Below are 18,269 nucleotides of genomic sequence, written 5' to 3'. Positions count from 1 at the left end.
AAAAAGTCTTAGAAAATCTTTTCTCTTCCCGGAGAGACATCACTAAAGTACCTTTCTACTCAATTACCAGCTAGACAATTTTACCTCTAAGTTATTGGAACAAAAATAATAATCCTGTAACTGACATATTTAAGTTGCAAATTTTAAAACTCAAACTCCTGCATGTAATGTGTACAAGTGTGTGTGTTTGCTATATATAGATGTGTGTGTGTACTGCTCATATATATAATTCCTTGTCTGCTCTAGCCTCTCCCAGCTTGAAAGCAACATTAGCTTACAGGTTCAGGCCTACCAAGACCCTGGGCCAGTGGGAGCCATGGCCAGTAAGATAAACCTCCCCACTAAGGAATATTATTCAAAATAGTCTATTTTTATTATCAAACATCTATGAAAAGAAAGGGGTCCTAAAGCATCCATATGAGCATGAAGACGCAGAATTCTTAGTAATCCTTAACTATAAGTGGTCTCTCTGACTCTTTCTGAAAAAAGTTTACCACTGAGCCCAGACCAAAATTCCAGACCAATTAATGGGTGCCTTCATCCGCTCTTCTAGCTCTTCTAAGACTGGACTTTCACCATTGCTGGAATACTTAGACAACAATACCTATTGAGCAATTACTATGTACAAATCACTATATAAGACACTGAAAAACATACAAAGAAATAGAAGGTACTGCAACTTCTCCTCAAAGAATTAACAACCCAAGTGAATAAACCAAAAAATAATACATGAATTAATTAGTGTGACTGCTAGTCTCCATAGATGCACTCCTGCCATGTAAGCCACATCTTTGTATGCATGCCCTGTGTAATTCCCTTCCCTTAAATATGTCCTGTAACTTACTTTTTGACCAATAAAATGAGGTGAATGTGATACTGCAGGACATCTAAGACTAGGTCACAAGAAGCTTTGCTGCTTTCCTGGTTCTCTCAGAAGGTTTACTCTTGGGATAGTCACTCTTAAAATCCAGCCATCATGCCAAGAGAAGCCCAAGTCACATAGAGAAACCACGCCTAGGTACTGTGACCAACAGCCCTAGCAGAACTCCTGGCCGAGAGACAGCATCCATCAAATGATGTTGGTTGGATACTTCAGCCCAAAGGAGCTTCTAGATGACTGCTGCTGTACCAGCTGACACCACAGTAGAAGAACTACCCAATCAACCCACAGAATCATGAGAAACAATAGGAACTATATGTATACATACTAACCCACCCATATATACATCTGTACTTCGGTACCTGTATGTAAATATGTATGTATGTGTATATATATGTGTGTGTATGTGTATACTAGTATATGCATATATAACATGAATTTATACTATCTCTGGTTTCAATCCTACAACAAAGTATTCATTTTAGCCTTCCCCTTCTTTATTTGTAACTTCTTTCTCTACAGTGAGAAACCCTGCTCTCATTATCTACAATATATTTACACAGGCCTTCCATTGTAGTACACACACAAGGGGGTTTCAGAATTGCTAACCCACTCTTCTGGGAAGCACATTTTCTAACTATATTACAGCATTTATATACAATTCTTTTTGTTCTTGGCCTTACAATGCCTAGTCAAAGTACTGATTTCAAAAGTTACTTAAATTAGCTACTTTCATCCTCACCCCCTTCAGAGTGCTTATGTTTTCATTTGTATTGTGTAACTATGAACATTCCATTTTGGGTTTCTCCCCCACATAATGGTTTATTTCAATTGCTTGTTTTTGGGGGAGTATGTGAAGGGAAAGAAACACATTACTCCCAAACAAAAGTGCAAGGAGAAAGACCAGTTATTTGTTTAATAAAACAGTTCTGACAGAAAATGACAGTGGTTTTGATGGTAGTGATAACAAGAGAGTGGTAAGAAGCCAAGTGGGAGACAGTTAAAGGGATATCACTTTTTATTTTAAATAAATTCAAAGTTCAAAATTAGTACAAAGAGGACTTTCGGAGAAGATGACGGCTTAGTAAGACGCGCGGATCTTAGTTTCTCCTCCAAAACAGCTACTAGGGGAGTAGAAACGATACAGAACAGCTCCCAGAGCCATGACAGAGATCAAAAAGATAGCGTACCCCATCCTGGAACGGCTGACTGGCTGAGAGAACTCGCTCCGGTGAGATCGCCGAGGGGCGCGGGGTTCCCCGGGCCGGGCAGCAAAAGCGGTCGGAGTCCATCCCTTCCTCCTTCCTGGGCCAGCTGGCAGAATTGGGCAGGCGGTTCCCTAAAGTCGCGGCGACTGGCGCCCCCACCACGCACGGCCTCCCGGACCAACTGAGAGAATTGGATTGGAAATCCCCAGGCCGCGGAGAACGGTGACCGGGGGGGGGGTCCCTTCCAAACACGTGACTCCCCGGTCTGGCTGGGAACGGTGCACTCTCCCGGGCCGCGGCGGCTGACGCACTCCCGTCATGTTTGGCGCCCCGGGTCGACTAGGAAATTCGGACGGGTGCTCTCACGGGCTGTGGCGGCCGGCGACCCTCCCCGCGTTCAGACCCCCGGGCCAGCTGGCACTCTTCCAAGATGCTTCGGCTGGCGAACCGCCTCCCACGGCGAGAGTTTTCCAAAGTTAAAGGACCCACAGCACCTTTTATTGGTGGGACCTGCAGACAAACGTGTGCCACGAGCGCCACCTACTAGGCAGGATAAGAAAAACAGAACCTAGAGATTTCACAGAAAAATCTTTCAACCTGTTGAGTCCAACACCCAGGGAAATCTGACTAAATGTCCAGACGCCAGCAGAAGATAACAGATCATGCTTAAAAAATTGAAAACGTGGCCCAGTCAAAGGAACAAACCAATAGTTCAAATGAGATACAGGAGCTGAGACAACTAATGCTGAATATAAGAACAGAAATGGAAAACCTCTTCAAAAACAAAATCGATAAATTGAGGGAGGACATGAAGAAGACATGGGCTGAACAAAAAGAAGAAATAGAAAATATGAAAAAACAAATCACAGAACTTATAGAAGTGAAGGATAAAGTAGAAAAGATGGAAAAAACAATGGATACCTACAATGATAGATTTAAAGAGACAGAAGATAGAATTAGTGATTTGGAGGATGGAACATTTGGATTCCAAACAGAAACAGAAACTATCGGGAAAAGAAAAAAAATTTGAACAGGGTAACAGGGAACTCAAGGACAATATGAACCGCACAAATATACGTGTTGTGGGTGACCCAGAAGGAGAAGAGAAGGGAAAAGGAGGAGAAAAACTAATGGAAGAAATTATCACTGAAAATTTCCCAACTCTTATGAAAAACCTAAAATTACAGATCCAAGAAGTGCAGCGCACCCCAAAGAGATTAGACCCAAATAGGCGTTCTCCAAGACACTTACTAGTTACAATGTCAGAGGTCAAAGAGAAAGAGAGGATCTTGAAAGTAGCAAGAGAAAAACAATCCATCACATACAAGGGAAACCCAATAAGACTATGTGTAGATTTCTCAGCAGAAACCATGGAAGCTAGAAGACAGTGGGATGATACATTTAAGTTACTAAAAGAGAAAAACTGCCAACCAAGACTTCTATATCCAGCAAAATTGTCCTTCAAAAATGAGGGAGAAATTAAAACATTCTCAGACAAAAAGTCACTGAGAGAATTTGTGACCAAGAGACCAGCTCTGCAAGAAATACTAAAGGGAGCACTAGAGTCAGATACGAAAAGACAGAAGAGAGAGGTATGGAGAAGAGTGTAGAAAGAAGGAAAGTCAGATATGATATATATAATACAAAAGGCAAAATGGTAGAGGAAAATATTATCCAAACAGTAATAACACTAAATGTTAATGGACTGAATTCCCCAATCAAAAGACATAGACTGGCAGAATAGATTAAAAAACAGGATCCTTCCATATGCTGTCTACAGGAAACACATCTTAGACCCAAAGATAAACATAGGCTGAAAGTGAAAGGTTGGGAAAAGATATTTCATGCAAATAACAACCAGAAAAGAGCAGGAGTGGCTATACTAATATCCAACAAATTAGACTTCAAATGTAAAACAGTTAAAAGAGACAAAGAAGGACACTATATACTAACAAAAGGAACAATTAAACAAGAAGACATAACAATCATAAATATTTACGCACCGAAACAGAATGCCCCAAAATACGTGAGGAATACACTGCAAACACTGAAAAGGGAAATAGACACATATACCATAATAGTTGGAGACTTCAATTCACCACTCTCATCAATGGACAGAACATCTAGACAGAAGATCAATAAAGAAATAGAGAATCTGAATATTACTATAAATGAGCTAGACTTAACAGACATTTATAGGACATTACATCCCACAACAGCAGGATACACCTTTTTTTCAAGTGCTCATGGATCATTCTCAAAGATAGACCATATGCTGGGTCACACAGCAAGTCTTAACAAATTTTAAAAGATTGAAATCATACACAACACTTTCTCGATCATAAAGGAATGAAGTTGGAAATCAATAATAGGCAGAGTGCCAGAAAATTCACAAATACGTGGAGGCTCAACAACACACTCTTGAACAACAAGTGGGTCAAAGAAGAAATTGCAAGAGAAATTAGTAAACACCTCAAGCCGAATGAAAATGAAAACACAACATATCAAAACTTACGGGACGCAGCAAAGGCAGTGCTGAGAGGGAAATTTATTGCCCTAAATGCCTTTATCAGAAAAGAAGAAAAGGCAAAAATGCAGGAATTAGCTGTCCACTTGGAAGAACTGGAGAAAGAACAACAAACTAACCCCAAAGCAAGCAAAAGGAAAGAAATAACAAAAATTAGAGCAGAAATAAATGAAATTGAAAACATGAAAACAATAGAGAAAATCAATAAGACCAGAAGTTGGTTCTATGAGAAAATCAATAAGATTGATGGGCCCTTATCAAGATTGACAAAAAGAAGAAGAGAGGATGCAAATAAATAAGATCAGAAATGGAAGAGGAGACATAACTACTGACCTCACAGAAATAAAGGAGGTAATAACAGGATACTATGAACAACTTAACGCTAATAAATACAACAATTTAGATGAAATGGACGGGCTCCTGGAAAGACATGAACAACCAACTTTGACTCAAGAAGAAATAAATGACCTCAACAAACCAATCACAAGTAAAGAAATTGAATTAGTCATTCAAAAGCTTCCTAAAAAGAAAAGTCCAGGACCAGACAGCTTCACATGTGAATTCTATCAAACATTCCAGAAAGAATTAGTACCAACTCTCCTCAAACTCTTCAAAAAAATCAAAGTGGAGGGAAAACTACCTAATTCATTCTATGAAGCCAACATCACCCTCATACCAAAACCAGGCAAAGATATTACAAAAAAAGAAAACTACAGACCAATCTCTCTAATGAATATAGATGCAAAAATCATCAACAAAATTCTAGCAAATCGAATCCAACAACACATTAAAAGAATTATACATCATGACCAAGTAGGATTCATCCCAGGTATGCAAGGATGGTTCAACATAAGAAAATCAATTAATGTAATACACCATAACAACAAATCAAAGCAGAAAAATCACATGATCATCTCAATTGATGCAGAGAAGGCATTTGACAAGATTCAACATCCTTTCCTGTTGAAAACACTTCAAAAGATAGGAATACAAGGGAACTTCCTTAAAATGATAGAGGGAATATATGAAAAACCCACAGCTAATATCATCCTCAATGGGGAAAAATTGAAAACTTTCCCCCTAAGATCAGGAACAAGACAAGGATGTCCACTATCACCACTATTATTCAACATTGTGTTGGACGTTCTAGCCAGAGCAATTAGACAAGAAAAAGAAATACAAGGCATCAAAATTGGAAAGGAAGAAGTAAAACTATCACTGTTCGCAGACGATATGATACTATACGTCGAAAACCCCGAAAAATCCACAACAGAACTACTAGAGCTAATAAATGAGTACAGCAAAGCAACAGGTTACAAGATCAACATTCAAAAATCTGTAGCATTTCTATACACTAGTAATGAACAAGCTGAGGGGGAAATCAAGAAATGAATCCCATTTACAATTGCAACTAAAAGAATAAAATACCTAGGAATAAATTTAACTAAGGAGACAAAAAACCTATATAAAGAAAACTACAAAAAACTGCTAAAAGAAACCACAGAAGACCTAAATAGATGGAAGGGCATACCGTGTTCATGGATTGGAAGACTAAATATAGTTAAGATGTCAATCCTACCTAAATTGATTTACAGATTCAATGCAATACCAATCAAAATCCCAACAACTTATTTCTCAGAAATAGAAAAACCAATAAGCAAATTTATCTGGAAGGGCAGGGTGCCCCGAATTGCTAAAAGTGTCTTGAGGAAAAAAAACGAAGCTGGAGGTCTCGCGCTGCCAGACTTGAAGGCATATTATGAAGCCACAGTGGTCAAAACAGCATGGTATTGGCATAAAGAGAGATAAATCGACCAATGGAATCGAAAAGAGTGCTCAGATATAGACCCTCTCATCTATGGACATTTGATCTTTGATAAGGCAGTCAAGCCAACTCACCTGGGACAGAGCAGTCTCTTCAATAAATGGTGCCTAGAGAACTGGATATCCATATGCAAAAGAATGAAAGAAGACCCATCTCTCACACCCTATACAAAAGTTAACTCAAAATGGATCAAAGATCTAAACATTAGGTCTAAGACCATAAAACAGTTAGAGGAAAATGTAGGGAGATATCTTATGGATCTTACAACTGGAGGCAGTTTTATGGACCTTAAACCTAAAGCAAGAACATTGAAGAAGGAAATAAATAAATGGGAGCTCCTCAAAATTAAACACTTTTGTGCATCAAAGAACTTCATCAAGAAAGTAGAATGACAGCCTACACAATGGGAGACAATATTTGGAAATGACATATCAGATAAAGGTCTAGCATCCACAATTTATAAAGAGATTGTTCATCTCAACAACAAAAAGATAGCCAACCCAATTACAAAATGGGAAAAAGACTTGAACAGACACCTACCACAAGAGGAAATACAAATGCCCAAAAGGCACATGAAGAGATGCTCAATGTCCCTGGCCATTAGAGAAATGCAAATCAAAACCACAATGAGATATCATCTCACACCCACCAGAATGGCCATTATCAACAAAACAGAAAATGACAAGTGCTGGAGAGGATGCGGAGAAAGAGGCACACTTATCCACTGTTGGTGGGAATGTCAAAGGGTGCAACCACTGTGGAAGGCAGTTTGGCGGTTCCTCAAAAAGCTGAATATAGAATTACCATACAACCCAGCAATACCATTGCTGGGTATCTACTCAAAGGACTTAAGGGCAAAGACACAAACGGACATTTGCACACCAATGTTGATAGCAGCGTTATTTACAATTGCAAAGAGATGGAAACAGCCGAAATCTCCATCAACAGAAGAGTGGCTAAACAAACTGTGGTATATACATACAATGGAATATTATGCAGCTTTAAGACAGGATAAACTTATGAAGCATGTAATAACATGGATGGACCTAGAGAACATTATGCTGAGTGAGTCTAGCCAAAAACTAAAGGACAAATACTGTATGGTCCCACTGATGTGAACAGACATTCGAGAATAAATTTGGAATATGTCCTTGGTAACAGAGTCCAGCAGGAGTTAGAAACAGGGTAAGATAATGGGTAATTAGAGCTGAAGGGATACAGACTGTGCAGCAGGACTAGATACAAAAACTCAAAAATGGACAGCACAATAATACCTAATTGTAAAGTAATCATGTTAAAACACTGAATGAAGTTGCATCTGAGCTATAGGTTTTTTGTTTGTTTGTTTTGTTTTTTTTTTACTATTATTATTACTTTTATTTCTTTTCTCTATATTAACATTGTATATCTTTTTCTGTTGTGTTGCTAGTTCTTCTAAACCGATGCAAATGTACTAAGAAACGATGATCATGCATCTAAGTGATGATGTTAAGAATTACTGATTGCATATGTAGAATGGTATGATTTCTAAATGTTGGGTTAATTTCTTTTTTTCCGTTAATTAATTAAAAAATTAAAAATTATTACAAAGAATCCCCAAATACCCTTACACATTTTTTCTGAAACATTTGAGAGTAAACTACAGTCATGATACCCCTAAATACTTCAATATATATTTCCTATATCCAAGGATACTCATTTATGTAACTAGGCTACAACTATCAAAATTAGGAAATTATCACTGAGCCAAAACTATTATCTAAATCAGCACTTTTTTATTTCACTATCTATCCAACTAATGTCTTTGATAGTTGCGCCCGTTTGAAAACTATTACGTAGACCAGAAAAGTCATGTTTTATTTCTGATCCAATTTTGTGGGGCCAGACCTACTGTTTAGGTTGGGAAACTGATTGGATTGGTTCCATGGAGATGGGACACACCCAGTTATGAGTGTGGCCTTTTTATTAGATGGAGATATGACTCTACTCATTCAAAGCGGGTCTTGATTAGTTTACTAGAGGCCTTTAAAAGGGGAAACATTTTGGAGAAACCTCAGATGCAGATGCTTGAAGAACAGTTGTTTCAGGGCTGACAGAGACAAGAATGTTTAGAGATGCTTCGAATGCCAACAGAGAGAGCAGCCTAGACATGCGCAGAGAGAGAGAGAGAGACAGATGTCGCCCCATGTGCATTCCCATGAGATGCTGTTCTAGTTTGCTACCTTGGTTCAAGAAGGCTGATGAAGTTCACGGTTTCTCTCTCAGGTGGAATGGCACATGGTATAAACACAGTCAGAGCTTCTCTCTCATCTGGAAAGGCACATGCTGAACACAGTCAGGGTTTCTCTCTCATCTGGAAGGGCACATGGTGAACACATTCAGGGTTTCTCTCTCATCTGGAAGGGCACATGGTGAACACAGCATCATCTGCTAGTTTCTTCTCCTGGCTTCCTGTTTCATGATGCTCCCCGGGACGCATTTTCCTTCTTCATCTCAAAGGTTGCTGGCTGGTGGGCTCTGCTTCTCGTGGCTTATGTTGTTCTGCTCTGCTCTCTCTGAATCTCCCATTCTCCAAAATGTTTCCTCTTTTATAGAACTCCAATAAACCAATCAAGACCCACCCAAATGGGTGGAGATATGTCGTCGCCTAATCCAGTTTAACAACCACTCTTGACTAAATCACATCATCCAGGGAGATGATCTGATTACAGTTTCAAACATACAGTATTGAATAGGGATTATTCTACCTTTATGAAATGGGATTTTGATTAAAACATGGATTTTCTAGGGGGCATACTGCCTTTCAAACCAGCACACATGCTAAGCAAGCCAGAATCCAGAGTTGTGCCCTGGAGGAACTAAGTGAAGGCCCACAGAGGAAACTACTGGCATCTGAAGCTGGAGGCAGTGGAGCCCATGAGCCAGGGGGCAGCCTTCCCACTGACAGAGGTGTTATGGATGGCATCAGCCTTTCTTAAGTGAAGGTAATCTCTTGTTGGTGCCTTAACCTGGACATTTTCACAGACTCAGAACTGTAAACTTGTAACATAATAAATTTCCTTTATAAAAGCCATTCCATTTCTGATATATTGTATTTTGGCAGCTTTATCAAACCAAAACAATTGTATAAGATAAAATTAACTACAGACATCAGCATGAGTCTTCCAAAGCGCTACAAACCCCAAGCAGAATAAGTACACAGAAAACTACATCTAATTCCATCATTGAAAACACAACAAAAGGAGAAAATCTTAAGAGCATACATAGCAGGGGGGAAAACTCACCTTTAAAGAAATGACAAGATCAACAGCTTTGCTTTGTTCAGGAAGTGATAAAAGTAATAATTTAAACTGAACTCTAATAAATCAATAAACAAATATTATCTGTTTAGTGGAATAGTAGGGTCAAAAGCCTGACTGAAAAGGGTTCAACAAAGAATGATGAGTGAGAAAGTGGAGACAGTAGATATACATTTTTTTTTCATTTTGCCTTTTATAAGGACAGAGAAAGAAAAAACCGGAAATGAACAAAGAGGATTTTCAAGATAGAAAATAGTGTATCATATTTTTATACTGAAGGAATGATCTAGTAGAGTGACAAACGTCATTCTGTACGGAAAAGAGGAATCTTATAGAACATCCGTAAGAGATAAATCTATAGGGTAAAGAGACTGAGTTCCAGTACACCAATGATGAATGAACCAACCAATCAGCCCAAACTATTAGAAAAACAAAGACTGCTCTCTTCCCCTATAATACTCTGTACTAAAAGGCTAACCTAAATTTTCCTCTCCATAACTTAACTCTTTTACATCTGTAATATAAACAACCTGCACCCAAAGTCCTGCATTTTCTCTGACCTTTCCCTAAATATCCACGTGGCATCAACTTACCTGATTGATTCAACTTTCCCTGTAACTTATTAGTCTCTGATCACCATTCAAGGTCTAGTCTATGACCTACAGTTTTGCAAATTTCTAGACTCAGCTCTCCTTATTTATTTCCACACTTTATAATCAATGTAACATCATGAAACATCATCCTTTAGCTTAAACACTTAGAAGTGCTTATAACTCAATTCTATATAACTTATGTTGGCATAAATCATTTAGATTATCTGTACTGTTTTAACCAAGAAGTCTCACCATTCCTCTCTATTACCAGCCAGATGAACATTTAAATAGCTTGCCTACTTTCAGCTTCTTTTTTCAGATAATTTCCTTAGACAATCAGTATTTTAAAAATCTCACATATATGAGATTTATATGCAGATACAGAACTATCCCACCATAAATTACTTTCTAACTCAGGATCCTCATAAACTAATTTGTTCCCAGGAACTAAAACAAATGACCTCAAGAATGAAAGAAGACCCATATCTCACACCCTACACAAAAGTTAACTCAAAATGGATCAAAGATCTAAACATTAGGTCTAAGACCATAGAACAGTTAGAGGAAAATGTAGGGAGATATCTTATGAATCTTACAATTGGAGGCGGTTTTATGGACCTTAAACCTAAAGCAAGAGCACTGAAGAAGGAAATAAATAAATGGGAGCTCCTCAAAATTAAACACTTTTGTGCATCAAAGAACTTCATCAAGAAAGTAGAAAGACAGCCTACACAATGGGAATCAATATTTGGAAACGACATATCAGATAAAGGTCTAGTATCCAGAATTTATAATGAGATTGTTCAATTCAACAACAAAAAGATAGCCAACCCAATTACAAAATGGGAAAAAGACTTGAATAGACACCTCTCAGAGGAGGAAATACAAATGGCCAAAAGACACATGAAGAGATGCTCAATGTCCCTGGCCATTAGAGAAATGCAAATCAAAACCACAATGAGATATCATCTCACACCCACCAGAATGGCCATTATCAACAAAACAGAAAATGACAAGTGCTGGAGAGGATGCGGTGAAAGAGGCACACTTATCCACTGTTGGTGGGAATGTCAAATGGTGCAACCACTGTGGAAAGCAGTTTGGCGGTTCCTCAAAAAGCTGAATATAGAATTACCATACGACCCAGCAATACCATTGCTGGGAATCTACTCAAAGGAATTAAGGGCAAAAACTCAAACAGACATTTGCACACCAATGTTTATAGCAGTGTTATTTACAATTGCAAAGAGATGGAAACAGCCAAAATGTCCATCAACAGAAGAGTGGCTAAACAAACTGTGGTATATACATACGATGGAATATTATGCAGCTTTAAGGCAGGATAAACTTATGAAGCATGTAATAACATGGATGGACCTAGAGAACATTATGCTGAGTGAGTCTAGCCAAAAACTAAAAGACAAATACTGTATGGTCCCAATGATGTGAATCGACACTCGAGAATAAACTTGGAATATGTCATTGGTAACAGAGTTCAGCAGGAGTTAGAAGCAGGGTAAGATAATGGGTAATTGGAGCTGATGGAATACAGACTGTGCAATAGGACTAGATACAAAAACTCAAAAATGGACAGCACAATAATACCTAATTGTAAAGTAATCATGTTAAAATACTGAACGAAGCTGCATCCAAGCTATAGGTTCTTGTTTTGTTTTGTTTGTTTTGTTCTTATTATTATTACTTTTATTTTTTTTCTCTATATTAACATTATATATTTTTTTCTGTTATACTGCTAGTTCTTCTAAACCGATGCAAATGTACTAAGAAACGATGATCATGCATCTATGTGATGATGTTAAGAATTACTGATTGCATATGTAGAATGGTATGATGTCTAAAAAAAAAAAAAAATGGTCAGCACAATACTGCCTAATTGTAATGTAATTATGTTGGAACACTGAATGAAGCTGCATCTGATCTATAGTTTTTTTTTGTTTTTTTTTTCTTTCTCTTATATATTTTTGTACTTTTTATTTTTATTTGTATTTTCTCTGTGTTATCACTTTATTTCTTTTTCTGTTGTCGTGCTATTTCTTTCTCTAAATCGATGTATATGTACTGAGAAATGATGACCATACACCTATGTGATGATATTAAGAATTACTGATTGCAGGCGGGCCGCGGTGGCTCAGCGGGCAAAGTGCTTGCCTGCTATGCCGGAGGACCTCGGTTCGATTCCCGGCCCCAGCCCATGTAACGAAAACGGAGAAACAAAATACAATAAAACAAGAAAATGTTTAAAAGATGTTTCCCTTTCTTCCTCTCTTCCTTCCTTCTATCCTTCCTTCCTTCTCTCTGTCTTTCCTTAAAAAAAAAAAAAAAAAAAAAAAAAAAAAAAAAAAAGAATTACTGATTGCATATGTAGAATGGACTGATTTCTAATGTTGTGTTAGTTAATTTTTTTAATTAATAAAAAAAAATAAAAAAATTAAAAAAAAAAAAAATGACCTCAAAATAGCAATGTAGTCATGCAAGACCAGAAAACTGCAAAGCTAATATTCCTTTCTTCTACAAACATTTCTGTTTACTATAAATTTTACCAAGACGGTTCTTTTGTACTTGGTACACATACACACATAATCAATCAAAAAGGAGCCGGTTCAAGAATTTTTCAGACTTAATTCCAATATTTCATATGCAGAAACATACTGATCTTATTAAAATATGATTAAAAGCTATTTCTCAATTTAAAACACATTTGCATTTCTAAAATATATGCATAATGAACTTTCAGTAAAAACCAATGAAGTTGAATTATTTTTAATAATCCAATTCTTATAATAATAACAGTAATAACTCAGATACAACATTTTTAACATTTTAGTTAAAGTACCAAGGTTTACAATGCAGTAAATGAGTCTGAAATACCACATACCATTAATAGATGTCTATTTCAAAACTAGGTTCTTTTCCTCAAGAAGTTTTAAACCAAAAAGGTTTATTTTCATTCAAAATCACAGTGTGCCACCTAGTGCCATAGGGAGATTTTACAGAGACTTATTCAAATACTAAATGTTTCAACGAAAGGCATAAACATCAGTCTTGAAGAAAGGTTTTATGTTCGACTCTATACAGTCCATAACCTAAGAAAGCAAGTATTCAGAATGTTCACCAAAGAGACTGTGTGTGTGCCGGTTTCAGTCTGGTGTGAACCCCAAAAAGCCATGTCCTTTAATCCTCATTCAGTATTGCTAGGTAGGAAGGGTTTCACTGTTTCCATAGAAATGCAACCCACCCAAGTGTGGGTGGTAACTTTTGATTAGATGCTTTTCATGGAGATGTGTCTCCACCCATTCATGTTGGGGCTACTTACTGAAGCCCTTTAAGAGGGAACCACTTTGGAAAAAGCTTCAGAGCACACGCAGTGAGAGATCTTTGGAGATGAAGAAGGGGGAAAAAAAAAAAAAACCCAGGGGAACTTCATGAAACAAAAAGCCTGGAGAGAAGCCATGTTCGCCATGTGCCTTTCCAGTTGAGAAAGAAACCCTGAATGTCACTGGCCTTCTTGAACCAGGGCATCTTTCCCTGGATACTTTACATTGGACATTACTATAGACTTGCTTTAATTTGGACAGTTTCACAGCCTTAGAACTGTAAACTGGCAACTTATTAAATTCCGCTTTTTAAAAACCATTCTGTTTCTGGTATATCACATTCCAGCAGCTAGCAAACTAGAATACTATGTATTTGAGACTTGCTTCCTAAACTGAGAAAAGAAAGTTTTAACTTTCCTCTCTCCTAGGTTAAAAAAAAAATTTTTTAATAACTTCTACTTTCAACTTTTCTTATAACCATGAAATGGTTATAAGCATCAATTTTTATATTTGTATCTTCAAAAAGCTACCACTTTATACAAGTTCTTCAAAATCTATCCATACTGTTTGTCAAGAAAATGAAATCCCATATATTTTTAAATGTTTGTCAATTTCCTGAAAAACTCAGTAAAGAGCATTTCTCCTAAATTTTCACTACTAAATCCCTTCATATTTTGGGTAACATGAAGAAAAGATAATCAACCAGCGAAGATCAAAAATACATTAAAATCCTGACTTCCGGAGAAGATGGCGGCTTAGTAAGACACACGGGTCTTAGTTCCTCCTCCAGAACAGCAACTAAAGAAACAGAAACAATATGAAACAGCTCCCGGAGCCACGACAGAGACCAGAAAGACAGCGTACCCCATTCTGGAACGGCTGAACGGGGAGGGAGAATCCGCTGCGGTGAGATACCCGAGGGGCGCACGTTTTCCCGGCCGGGGCGGCTGGCGACCGGGGTCCCCTCCACGCACGTGGCGCCCCGGTCTGACTGGGAACGTTGGATAGCGGGGCCCTCCCGCCACGCTTGGCGTCTCGGGCCAGCTGGGCAATTTGGACCGGCACTCCCCCAAGCCGCAGCGGCCGGCGACCCCCCTCCATGCGCGGTTTCCCGGGCCGACTGCGAGATTTGGATTGGCAAGTTAAAGGAGCCACAGCATCTTTTACTGGTGGGACCCGCAGACAGACGGGCGCCACGAGCGTCACCCACTGGGCAGGAAAAGAAAAACAGAGTCCAGAGATTTCACAGAAAAACCTTTCAACCAGCCGGGTCCCACACCCAGGGAAATCTGATCAAATGCCCAGACACCAGCAGAAAATAATGGATGACGCTCGGAAAATTGAAGATATGGCCCAGTCAAAGGAACAAACCAATAGTTCAAATGAGATACAGGAGCTGAGACAACTAATGCTGAATATACGAACAGAAATGGAAAAACTCTTCAATAACCAAATCAATAAATTGAGGGAGGACATGAAGAAGACATGGGCTGAACAAAAAGAAGAAATAGAAAATCTGAAAAAACAAATCACAGAACTTATGGGAGTGAAGGACAAAGAAGAAAAAATGGAAAAAACAATGGATACCTACAATGGTAGATCTAAAGAGACAGAAGCTACAATTAGTGAACTGGAGAATGGAACATCTGAATTCCAAAAAGAAACAGAAACTATAGGGAAAAGAATGGAAAAACTTGAGCAGGGGATCAGGGAACTGAATGACAATATGAAGCGCACAAATATACGTGTTGTGGGTGTCCCAGAAGGAGAAGAGAAGGGAAAAGGAGGAGAAAAACTAATGGAAGAAATTTTCACTGAAAATTTCCAAACTCTTATGAAAGACCTAAATTTACAGATCCAAGAAGTGCAGCGCACCCCAAAGAGATTAGACCCAAATAGGCGTTCTCCAAGACACCTACTAGTTAGAATGTCAGAGGTCAAAGAGAAAGAGAGGATCTTGAAAGCAGCAAGAGAAAAACAATCTGTCACATACAAGGGAAACCAAATAAGACTATGTGTAGATTTCTCAGCAGAAACCATGGAAGCTAGAAGACAGTGGAATGATACATTTAAATTACTAAAAGAGAAAAACTACCAACCAAGACTTCTATATCCAGCAAAATTGTCCTTCAAAAATGAGGAAGAAATTAAAACATTTATAGACAAAAAGTCACTGAGAGAATTTGTGACCAAGAGACCAGCTCTGCAAGAAATACTAAAGGGAGCACTAGAGTCAGATACGAAAAGACAGAAGAAAGAGGTATGGAGTAAAGTATAGAAAGAAGGAAAATCAGATATGATATATATAATACAAAAGCCAAAATGGTAGAGGAAAATATTATCCAAACAGTAATAACACTAAAAGTTAATGGACTGAATTTCCCAATCAAAAGACATAGACTGGCAGAATGGATTACGACCCAGCAATATCACTGCTAGGTATCTACTCAAAGGACTTAAGGGCAAAGACACAGACGGACATTTGCACACCAGTGTTTATAGCAGCATTATCTACAATTGCAAAGAGACAGAAACAGCCAAAATGTCTATCAACAGACGAGTGGCTAAACAAACTGTGGCGTATACATACGATGGAATATTATGCAGCTTTAAGACAGACTAAACTTATGAAGCATGTAATAACATGAATGGACCTAGAGAACATTATGCTGAGTGAGTCTAGCCAAAAACTAAAGGACAAATACTGTATGGTCCCACTGATGTGAACTGACATTCGAGAATCAGCTTGGAATATATCATTGGTAACAGAGACCAGCAGGAGTTAGAAACAGGGTAAGATAATGGGTAATTGGAGCTGAAGGGATACAGACTGTGCAACAGGACTAGATACAAAAACTCAAAAATGGACAGCACAATAATACCTAAGTGTAATGTAACTATGTTGGAACACTGAATGAAGCTGCACCTGAAATATAGTTTTTTGTTTGTTTGTTTGTTTGCATCTTTTGTTTTTGTTTTTTTCTTTTTCCTTTTTTTATATATATATTTTTTATTAGTATTATTATTTTAATTCTCTTCTCTATATTTTTCTGCTGTTTTGCTAGTTCTTTTCCTAAATCGATGCAAATGTACTAAGAAATGATGATCATACATCTATGTGATGATACTAAGAATTACTGAGTGCATGTGTAGAATGGAATGATTTCTAAATGTTGTGTTAATTTCTTTTCTTTTTTTGATTAATAAAAAAATTTTTTTTTTAAAAATACATTAAAATCCTAAGACTGGTAATACTTGAATATTAGTTTTACAAACTATGAAAGCATACTCAAGAAATGATGTAACTGGTACACTTTCCCTAACGTTACAAAATGACAGGCTGGAAATCTTTTTAGTAATCTATGATAATTTTTCAATCTTACTCATATCTCACACTTTTTGAAAGGCAAATCCCTAGGTAAAATGATGCTGCCTACACTATTACAAAGGAAAAAAATAAACTATCTTGAATAAGTTACTGTATTTTGAGGTCTCTATTATAGCAAGTTATCCTACACCCTAAATAACAGATCAAGTCTGACCAATTTTATATTCTATATATATCTTGAAATCATAAATCATTAACACCTCCACAGTCTGAACCATCATCATCTCAAACCTAAATAACAGCCTCCTGTATCAGAAACTACCATATGTTCACCACAACCACTTACTTTTCTGTCTGGAACAAAGCTATACAATTATTCCCCAACGCTTTCACAGATATGGCAATGTGACTGAGTTCTGCCCAAAAGAATGTAGGCAAAGATTATGTAAACCATTTCCAGGCTTGCTTATAAAAAGATCTCTGGGTAAACAACTAAACTGCTTACTCTTCTCCCACCTGCTGACTAGAGAGAGGGTCCAGCACAGGACTCTCTAGAGAACGACAGAGCCAGAAGACAGAAGTACATTTATCCTGAGAATCACAACTTCGAATGCTGCATGCAGAATACATGCAATGAACTATATTATATGAATAAGAAATAAACTCCAATCTGTTGATTGCCTTCTGGTTATTGAGGACAAGTTAAGAACACCTATTGCAGTTGAGAAAGAACAAAAAAGCTCAACAAAATACTTTTTAAAACATCTTTTGAAAAGTATCAGATAAACACAGAAGAGGTAAGCAATTACAGGGCCAAGATTTAGGGAGAAAAGAAACCTAGACAGGTATGTGCAGCATTCAGGGCTGCTTTTCTCTCAGAGGCACCTACCAATTCAACAAAAGATGCTAAAAAGAGTTTGACAGACTCACAAAAGAATGAAAACAAAATTTGTCCAAGGTTACCCAGGTTTTAGGTTGAGATTCAAAAGAGCTTCATCCCAAGAATAAGGATGAGTCAGAAATAGATTAGCTCTCACAAACAACTGAGCCAGTCTTGAACCATCTCAATCCTTGATTAAAGTAAACTGGGATTACCAGTGCCCTTAACCAAAGGTAAGCCTCTATGGAAGAAGATATCATCATTTTAGGCATCAAATTAACTAGTAAATTATTGTATACAATGTCCTGCACTCAATCAAAAATTACCAAGCATGACTGGGTTCTGGTCCTTGGATGACACAGTGAGCTGCTCCAGGGCTCCAGGACTCCCATAG

General features: G+C 37.7%; 1 protein-coding gene across 7 annotated transcripts in view; it reads right to left on the bottom strand.

Annotated features, from left to right (window-relative positions):
* Nucleotides 1-18,269, bottom strand: part of SCAPER (S-phase cyclin A associated protein in the ER) — a 678,157-nt gene that overhangs the window by 631,305 nt on the left and 28,583 nt on the right. The gene's annotated exons all lie outside the window — the stretch shown is intronic.

Source organism: Tamandua tetradactyla, chromosome 14 (genome assembly GCF_023851605.1).
Source record: "Tamandua tetradactyla isolate mTamTet1 chromosome 14, mTamTet1.pri, whole genome shotgun sequence".
Classification (NCBI taxonomy): Eukaryota; Metazoa; Chordata; class Mammalia; order Pilosa; family Myrmecophagidae; genus Tamandua; species Tamandua tetradactyla.
Note: the sequence above shows the minus strand (reverse complement) of the source record. Positions and strands in the feature narration are given on the sequence as shown.